At 45.5% G+C, this 9793-nt stretch overlaps 1 protein-coding gene across 3 annotated transcripts in view; it reads left to right on the top strand.

Moving 5' to 3' along the window:
• Positions 1–9793, top strand: part of TTC7B (tetratricopeptide repeat domain 7B) — a 1395621-nt gene that overhangs the window by 1215374 nt on the left and 170454 nt on the right. The gene's annotated exons all lie outside the window — the stretch shown is intronic.

Here is a 9793-nt window from a genome sequence, read left to right on the forward strand (position 1 = left end):
GGAGAGCTGCATCTGTGCGCCTCCAGCAAGTAAACAGAATCGTGCTATAGCGAGGCTTCGACTGTTGCAAGGGCGCCGTGTTTAATTTGGGGACGTCTTTCTAAACAATGAGGTGTGCATATGGAGGCGGCAAATTGTGAGGCGTGTTAACTTTTGCAACGCTTAAACTAAAGAGCCTGCTTTATTTAATGCCTCCTTATGCACGTTTTGCTTCTATCACGCACGCACTTGACAAACCGGGATATTTGCCTGAAGTTACCCAGCGAGAAATGAAAGGGACGTAGTTCTAAGGAGGGCATCGGAAACGCCGGAGCGGCAGGAACTGTCCCCGGGTGGGTGGGGGGGGCGGAGGGGGGATTATGGCAGCCTATTAACAGATTGCACGTGGCTGCGACAGGGGCTGTTAAAGTGTCTTGTCTGGCAAGAGAGGTAACACTAAAGTGCTGCGTGAGAGGAGCTAGATCGGTCTGCCGAAGTGCAGACCGCGTTTAGAGCCGGGGTGAAGCGAGAGGGTGCTTTCTGGCCGCCCCATGCTCGTTTGTCAAATCTGCGGTGCCCTTAATCAAAGAATGAGATGTGCGCGCGCATCCAGGGTTGACTGCCAGGGTTCGAGGAGCGCCGACATCATCTATATATATATAACAAGGGACTCCCGATCAGCAATGTAGCGGCTTTATGCTCGAGCGCCATCTTTAAGTAGTAGAGGGACTTCTGATGAGGCAGTCCTTGGTCGCACACACGTCCAGCAAATGCTGTTAAAGAGGAAAACCCTGGTCTGGATCCGGGTCCTGGAGGGAAGCACTTCCGGTTCGCAGTGGGCAGCGCGGCGGCCCCTTCAGGTCACTGCAGGCGGTGCGTCAGAGCGCTTCACAATAGGAACAGAAATGATCCATGAGAATATTACGGTATGAGTGAACACGTTACAAAAGCAGACGTTAAGTTACATGAGGCAAAAGTGACAATTGTGAGCAAACAAAATACAAGAGGTAGCAAAGGGTACATTACAGGAGAAATAGACTGGGACCTCGGCAAGAGGGAGGGTGTAACGCCCACCACTAGAAAAGGGGCGGGGCTTAAAAAAAAGAGAGAAAAACGCCCCCGAATCTGCTCACGCTGGGACTACAAATGAGTGACGCACATCTCTTCCAATGGCTAGCCTCCATTTACGAAGCTAGCCAATGGAAGAGAGAGGCGGGTTAAAGCCCCACCGTTGAAATCATAAAATCTTCGGCTCCGCCTACTGCTTTGCAGTGGGACGGTAGGCTCGACCTAAAAAGGAGCCAGAAAAATGGGCCACCAGGGCCCAATGGATTGCCCGGCTCCCTTTTTAGGGAGGACATTAACTTTTGGTCTTCAAATCTTGCTATGCTGTACGCAGAATGCAGGTTTTCATAGGAGGTCCCAGATTAGTAGGGGCTCATTACTGCAATGTATATTTTTAAAAAAGGAAGAAACACTGACACCAGGAATTACCGGATGGTCGCTTTGTTGGATATCATGGGGAAGGCATATGCAAGCACCATTCTGCAGGAACTAGGGAACTAGGTGGACTCAGAAGGCCTACTACCATTTTTCAGAGCAGGTTCAGACCAGGGGCTTCCACTGTTGACATCACAGTCCTGTCATACCTAGCCCAACAGCCAGTCTCTTGCCGCTCTCCCCCAGTATTCGCATGCTTCATAGATTACCCAGCAGCTTTTGATGGTATTGATAGAAACATCCTTTGGCGGAAATTGGCGAGCTGGAACATCGGCCCGGGCCTACAGCGTGCTATTACATCTTTGTAAGGATAAAACTCTCCACAGAGTCAGCTACAAAAAAATCGCCACAGACTGGGGGTTAAAGCAGGGCTGCGTCTTGGCACAGATACTATTCAACCTGAATACCGCCGACTTGGGCCCGGCACTACATTGGGCCTCCCTCGTCACCCCAGAAATCCACCTAAAGCAGTATGCTGTCGACCTAGTCCTCTTGGACCATACAAGAACAGGCCTCCAAAAAGCCCTCACAGCCATAGCTGAATACAACACCAAAAATATGCTAACTTGAGTAAATCCAAAACTCTGATCTTTCGGAGCTATCCAAAGAAAACACTCATCAAGTGGCGCTTGAGCACTCTGATCCTGGACTGGTGCAAAGCTACAACTACCTAGGCGCCTGGCTCAGCGAGACCGGCTGCCCTTCGATCCACTTACACAAACTACGGCTGAAAGGAAAGATGATCATGCACTCCCTCTGTAAGCTGCATGCCACGCTAGAAAGCCACAACAACTATGGCGAAGGGTAATGCGGGCCAAACTGCTACCATCACTTAACCATGAGCAACAGGCATTTTCTGGAATGCTTGTGAAAGATTTTTTTAAAATTCAATGCGCAGCATACAAGAAAATATGTCGCCTGCACGCATCCACAAGAAATACTTTGATCCGCCTAGAGTTTGACCTTACCCAGCAAAAATTAGAAGTACTGGCTATCTTAGCAAAATGCCATCACTTGGCAATCATTGCCCCAGCCAATTCTATGAAGGCTGTCATAAAAACAATTTATTCAAAACCAAGCAATCCTTGGTCCGTCAAACTTGCAGCATCTAAGGAGCAACTTCAGCTAGCCATTGAGAACTGGAACCCAAGTATAGTAGACTATGCCACCATCAAATTAACTATAAAAAAGCAGATGCGTCTTTGCTCCCGTAAACTGGACATAGAAGTTCTTGCTGCCAGGGACTTTCATGAAACTATGTGCCTCCCACAAATTCTACAAGCAACTAAGTATCATCTCACGCAGGCAGTGGGGAACCAGGCATTATACAAGATTTTAACTACAAGATTACACCTGCTTCCAATAAAAGAACTATACCCAACCTGGAAAGCACTTACAGATATTACTGCATGCCGACTATGCAACTATAGAAGGGAGTCTCAGGCACATATACTACTATGTTGCCTGGCTTTGCGGCACGCCCACTGAATCTACCTCAGGCCCATACTTCTCTCCCTGGGCACACATGCTGCAGAAATGTGGGGGAAATGTGTTTTGGGGGATAATTTGTTAGGTTTGCAAGGGATTCTGAGTAACAGAACCTGGTGGGAGGCAGTCAAGTCACCCCATTCTTGATTCCCTTGATTCCCCCGGGTGTCTAGTTTTCAAAAATGTATGGGTTTGCTAGGTTTCCCTAGATGCCGGCAGAGCTATGGTTAAAAAACTACAGCTAGGCACTTTGCAAAAAAAGGATCATTATTCACAGCGAAATTGAGGTGTGTCCACGTTGCGTTTTGCGCCGTTTTGTGTCACGGGCACTAGGCCAACCCACACAAGTGAGGTACCATTTTTCTCGGGAGACTTTGGGGGACACAGGGTGGGTGGAAATTTGAGGATCCACGCAGATTCCAGAGCTTTCCACCACAGAAATGTGGGGAAAATGTGTTTTTCTTGGCAATTTATTAGGTTTGCAAGGGATTCTGGGTAACAGAACCTGGTGGGAGACAGGTAAGGCACCCCATCCTGGACTCCCCTGGGTGTCTCGTTTTCAAAAATGTACAGGTTTGATAGGTTTCCCTTGGTGCCGGCAGAGCTACGGTTCAAAATCTACAGCTAGGCACTTTGCCAAAGAAGGGTAATTTTTCCTTGTGAAAATGTGGTGTGTTCACGTTGGGTTTTGAGCAATTTCCTGTCATGGGCACTATGCCTACCCACACAAGTGAGGTACCATTTTTATCGGGAGACTTAGGGTAATACAAATTTGTAAAGGAACTGTTATTACCTATTGACTTTCGATGTATTTCTGCCTTCCAAACGAAAGACATTGTGTAAAAAAGAAGTCATTTTAAAAAATGACCGATAATTCTCATGCTAGAATGAGTATTCCCAATTTCGGAAATGTGCAAATATCTACTGTTTCTAAACTCTATATTTTGTTCCCATTTCAGAAATACATAGGTGTCTTTCATAGCGATTTTTCCATGTACACATTTTTCTAGAATAATTGCTATATACCCGGTACATAATAAAAAACCATTGCAAGTTGCTGCTCAGTTTTTGGCTCTGGGTTCGTCGTGCTCTTGGTGAACCTACAAGTCCTATATATCCCCACAACCAGTAATGTCCAGCAAATGTAACAGTATATTGCTTTCAAAGAGCTGTCATAATTAGAAGGAGTTACAGGTGAAAACGTTGACACAAAAGGCTATTTTTTCCAACTAATTTTCAATTTATCCTATATTTAACTGTTCGTTTCTATACAGAAACCTTGATGGATCTACACAAATGACCTCTTGCTGAATTCAGAATTCTGTCTACGTCTCTAAAATGTATAGCTTTCCAGGATCCATTATTGCTTTTGTACCCATTTCTACCATTAACTGGAAGGAGGTCGAAAGCACAAAAAATAGCAAAAATAGGCTTTGTCCCAGAAAAATGCCAAAACTGTGTAAAAAAATGTTGGGTTTCTGACAAAAGTCTGGTATCCCCTAAGAGCTGGGAAAATGCTGATTTCAGCCCCACAAACCCTTTTTTGATAACATGTGCAGCAAAAAAAACCAGATGCTTTCATTTGCAGCCCGTTTTTCCCATTTTTCACCCCAAAACAAAGTTTTGCTGTATTTTGGCTTATTTCTGTGACCCCTCTAGGGGAATCCATAAACCCTGAGTACCTTTAGAATCCCCATGATGTTGGAAGAAAAGGACGCAAATTTGGTGTGGATACCTTATGTGGTCAAAAAGTTACAGGGGCCTCAGCGCGCACTACCCCAAATAGCCAAAAAAAGGCGTGGCACAGGAGGGGGAAAAGGCCTGGCAGTGAAGGGGTTATGTTATCACACAATAAATTATTCATTCATACAGACCTTTATGAGACAAACTGTTGGATGTTTTATAGTTTTTGTCTTTCGCCCAGCAAAGCTTTGCAGGGGGCACTATGGAAAATAATTTTGGGGCCCTTTTGACCTTTTTGCATCTGACGGATGTGGTTTATTAAAGGCTTGACAGATTTGTTTCCTTCCAAACTGTTTGTGATGGCATAGTGAAGCTTTAAATTGGGCTTGATGTTTCTCATGTGTATGACCTTCAAAATGATGCAAAACTGGTTGTTGCATATTCTGACTCTAAAGACTTTCTCATTGTTATCACTTCAGCTTGTTGCACGAGTGAACTGAAGGCAATTTCAGTGCAACCACCTTACGCCACATTTTTGCCAGGCAAACTCGGCACCCTGCTTGCGGAAAGTCTCCTTTCTATATGCAGCAGGTGTTGAAAATGTGCCCGTTCTGCAGGGTCACGCCAGATTTGTTTTCTTTTTGCTGTACCCTATTTATACTGGCTTTTGAATTCTGTGCACTTTAACCCTGCTAACTAGTGGTAAAGTGTTTGTGCTACTCCTTTTAACATGGTACAATTTGCATTGTAGCATGGCTGTGCCGTTTTAAAAGTGCAAATTCAACTTGTCACAATACCACCATTTGACAGCCCTAAGCCTTCCTTTTAAATATTAATAAGTCACCTCTTATTGCCCATATGGCAAGGTGCATGGTATTTAAAATTCACTGTAGCAGGCTTGGCTATTACAAAGAAAGCCTTGGGATAAGTTATTACGTTTAAATAAATGGTGCCTCAGAGTAGGAAACCACTGTAAATTTCATTTTCAGACTTTTTGAAATATTTGTTACAATCCCAATTCACTGATAAAGTCAGATTTGTAATACATATTTTGGAAAGGGGACTTTTAGAAGTTGCATTTGCCCTGCCTGAAGTCCCTGGAAGTTAAATCTGCATTTTTCTCTCCCACTTCTGTCAGCTACTAATTAGCATTTGAATTGCCATGAATGAGGTGTGAACTTGCTCTCAGGATAAAAATATAGGCTGACCTGAACGGGCACAGATGACCCATCTGAACCTGACAGAATAACAGAGTGGGGCTGTGAGTACCCTTTTTAACATTAAAGTGTCAAATCCTGCTTGAATGTCACATCCTGCGTGACGGGTCTGCAGGGATTCTTCATATGACACTTCAGGCGCACTTCAAAGAAGTCACAGGAAAATGTTAGTTGACACTTTGGTAGGGCTCTTCCTTTGTCCCCACAGCCAGACGGGCCCCAATCACATCAGGCTTCATTTTCACATTACAGTGCCAAATCCTGCTTGAATACCACACCCTGATTGGCAGGTCTGCTAGAGTTTTTCATAAAACGCTTGGGGTACACTTCGAAGGATGCCAAATCAATTTGTGTGTATCACAGGCGGGTTGCTAAAAACTCAGCTTTTGTTCTACTAGACCTCTGTCTTTCAGGTTGTTGTGCCTCAAACTAGATTTTAGTGTTAGATGTGCGAGGACACTGAAATTACCATCGTACACTCCACACACATCCCCAGCCTTCGAAGTCCAAGTTTAGTGTGACTGAAGACATTGACCATATTGAAAATGCCCAAAGGAGGTAGGTTAAGCCTTGGGAATCTTTACCCCTTTGATTCGGGCATTCCAATGGGCCATTCCGACTCACTAGCTTCTGCCAGGCATAAATTTAGTATCTCCAGCCACCCACTTCAGAACACTCCTGGACCTGAGGAAGATCACAAGAGGACTGAACCTGCTATCAGAACCTAAGAAAAGCCCACGAGGCCCGGACTAGCTCTCTCTCTCGTAAGCAGGACAAACAAGATGACTTTCAAGACCATCATGGCTTGCCTCCAATTCAAGCCAAAGAGATACAAACAGCTACAAATAGCTTGTACTGCATCAGCCCAACTGATCAGTGGCAAGAGGACCTGGACTGGACTCTACCTGACACCCAGTGAGTCTCTAAGTGCCGTTCTTGAGGTCCTGGTGGGCTTTAGAAATGTACTCCTGTGGAGGATTTGGACCTAAAGCACTAAAGTCAGATGATAACATCTTTGACTAGGATAAACCTCGTTTGTGTATTTGACCCAAGATCCATCTGCTTAACATAAAATTGTGCTTAGGTCCTGGTCTACAGAGAGCATTGCCAATCATTGACATTTCTTGGTGCTATTTTTACTAAACACTTGACAAATGCATATATCTGGTTCCCCTTACTGGAAGTTTGTCATTTTGGTTTAATTTTGTTTATTACATTTTACTCTACTTTTCTAATTCGTTTTAAAATTTATATTGCTTTGCAGTTCAGCTTTATTATTGTTTTAGTGCAGCATAAATTCTTTAGACATTCCCTCTAAGTTAAGACTGTCTGCTCTATGCCATAGCTACCAGGGTGTTGACCTCAGGTTAAGTTAGTGACTTTAGTGATTCAGTCTAATATGGATTGTGATTATTACTTGAGGTGGGTACTTACGCCTCTTAACTAATAACCCAATTTCTTACAGCTATTCATCGCTCTCCCGGCGTTCTTTGCTCCTCCTCGTACTTAGAAAGAGGAGGGGAGACTCCTTCGGGTTGACCCCAAAAGAGTTTTAAGCTTTTACATTGATTCTACCAAAATCCTTGAATACGTTTTTTTGTGGAGTTCTCTGGGGTGAATAAAGGAAAGACTGTGTGGAAAAAGTATCTGTTGAGGTGGATAGTCCTCTGCATTAAGATTAGCTATGTACTGGCTAAAAAGTATCATCCCCATGGACCAGTGGCTCAATCAACTGGGGATAAGGCTGCTACCATTCCGTTGGTATGTGGAGTGCCAGTCCTTGACCGCTGGATTCTCGATCTATAGTAAAACAAGAGAGAAGGGCCCCACACACTAAGGGGACGGAGCACCATTTTAAACATTAAAATCAAATCTCTCCTTGGGAAATCTCAGTACCACATACATAATTCACACACTTATTCAAACACCCATCAAGTTAATGTCAAACCATGATGTTTTCAAGCAAAACCAGTACCACAACAATATAAAGAAGCACAAAGCTTTAATGGTGTATTCACAAACACATCCACTGTTTTTAGTTGTAAATTATCAAAATGTGTATCAACATTAATCCAGTGATCATATCACCTTCATACGCTTCAACAGCCTCGATACGAAAGACCCTCTCGGCCCACCCGCAACCACCACACTCAACGACACTAGACCCCAGCAGGCCCTGCTCAGTTGGACTCCCCTCACAGCTGACGACAGCCTCTAGATCACAAAGAGAATCCACTCCAGTGCACCCTCTGAACTTTGTCTGTCCCACATCTTCAACAGAACTGGCACCTCCATCACCCCTGAACTCTGCCTCACCATCAACCGCTCCATCTACTCCGCCACCTTCCCAGACGACTGGAAGCACACAGAGATTAACCCCTTGCTCAAGAAACCCTCTGCCGACCCCAAGTACCTCAAGAACTTCAGACTTATCTCTCTGCTCCCCTTCCCAGCCTAGGTCATCGAGAAGGCCATCAATGCCCAACTTTTCAAATTCATCGAAGCAAACCACATCTTGGACCTCTCCCAATCCGACTTCCGACGCAACCACAGCTCCGAGACTGCCCTCTTTGCTGCCACAGACGACATCCGCACCCTCCTTGACTGAGGCAAAATTTCAGCCCTCATCCTCCTGGAACTCTGCCACCTTATACATCGTCTCCCACCGCACCCTGTGCACAAGAGTCCACGACGCTGGCATTTGCAGCAAAGTCCTGGAATGGATCGCTCCTTCCTCACCGGCCGAACACAGAGAGTTAGACTACCACAGTTTCACTCTGAACCCACAAAGATCAGCTGCGGAGTGCCCTTCCTGAGCTACATTCTTTTTAACATCTACATGGCCCTGCTCGCAGCCATCATCAGGAACCATGGGCTCAACATCGTCTCCTACGCCGACGACACACAGCTGATCTTCTCCCTCATCAGCAAACCCACAGTTGCCAAAAACAACTTCCACGACGAGATGAAGGCTGTCGCTACCTGGATGAAGGACAACTGCCTCAAGCTCAACTCAGAGAAGACCGAAGTCCTCATCCTGGGCTCCACCCCTCCGCCTGGGACGCTTCCTGATGACCCGCAGATCTTTGATATCCCCACACCCACAGACCACGCACAAAACCTCAGCATCATCCTGGACTCCTTGCTCACCATGAACAGCCAGATAAATGCTGTCTCATCATCCTGCTTCCACACAATACGCCTGCTCCGAAAGATCTTCAAGTGGATCCCCATCGAGTCACAACGGTCACGCATGCACTCATCAGCAGCAGACTCGACTACTGCATCAGCCAGAAACTCCTCAAGAAACTGCAGAACATTCAGAATGCTTCCGCCAGACTCATTCTCAATATCCCTCACCACAGCCACATCATCGGCCACCTGAGAGACCTCCACTAGCTCCCAGTCAACAAAAGACTCACCTTTAAGCTCCTCACACACGCCTACAAAGCCCTACTTGATACAGGACCTACTTACCTCAACCACCGCCTCGTATTCCACACACCCACCAGAGACCTCAGCTCTGCTCAACTGGCCCTGGTCCTGGCCACCATCCCACGTATCTGCAAGACTACAGCCGGGGGAAGATCCTTCTCCTACCTCGCAGTTAAGACTTGGAGCACCCAGCCTCTCCACCTCACGCAATCACCCTCACTGCCTCAATTCAGGAAGGACCTCAAGACCTGGCTCTTCAACTAACTCACAGGGCCTTCGGCGGATTAGCAGTCCCCCCCAAGCACCTTGAGACCCTTTGCAAGTCACTTGATTGATTGATTGAGTAATACAAATTAAAAACACTTATTACAACAAAAGTATAAATATTACATTGTAAACCAAATGCCACAATTTGGCAAAAAAATAAGTGTTAAATTAAACTAAAAAGGGAGAGACAAATAAGACAGCAAACAATTGTCTCTTTTAGTGGT

This window comes from Lissotriton helveticus, chromosome 9 (assembly GCF_964261635.1).
Source record: "Lissotriton helveticus chromosome 9, aLisHel1.1, whole genome shotgun sequence".
NCBI classification, from domain to species: domain Eukaryota; kingdom Metazoa; phylum Chordata; class Amphibia; order Caudata; family Salamandridae; genus Lissotriton; species Lissotriton helveticus.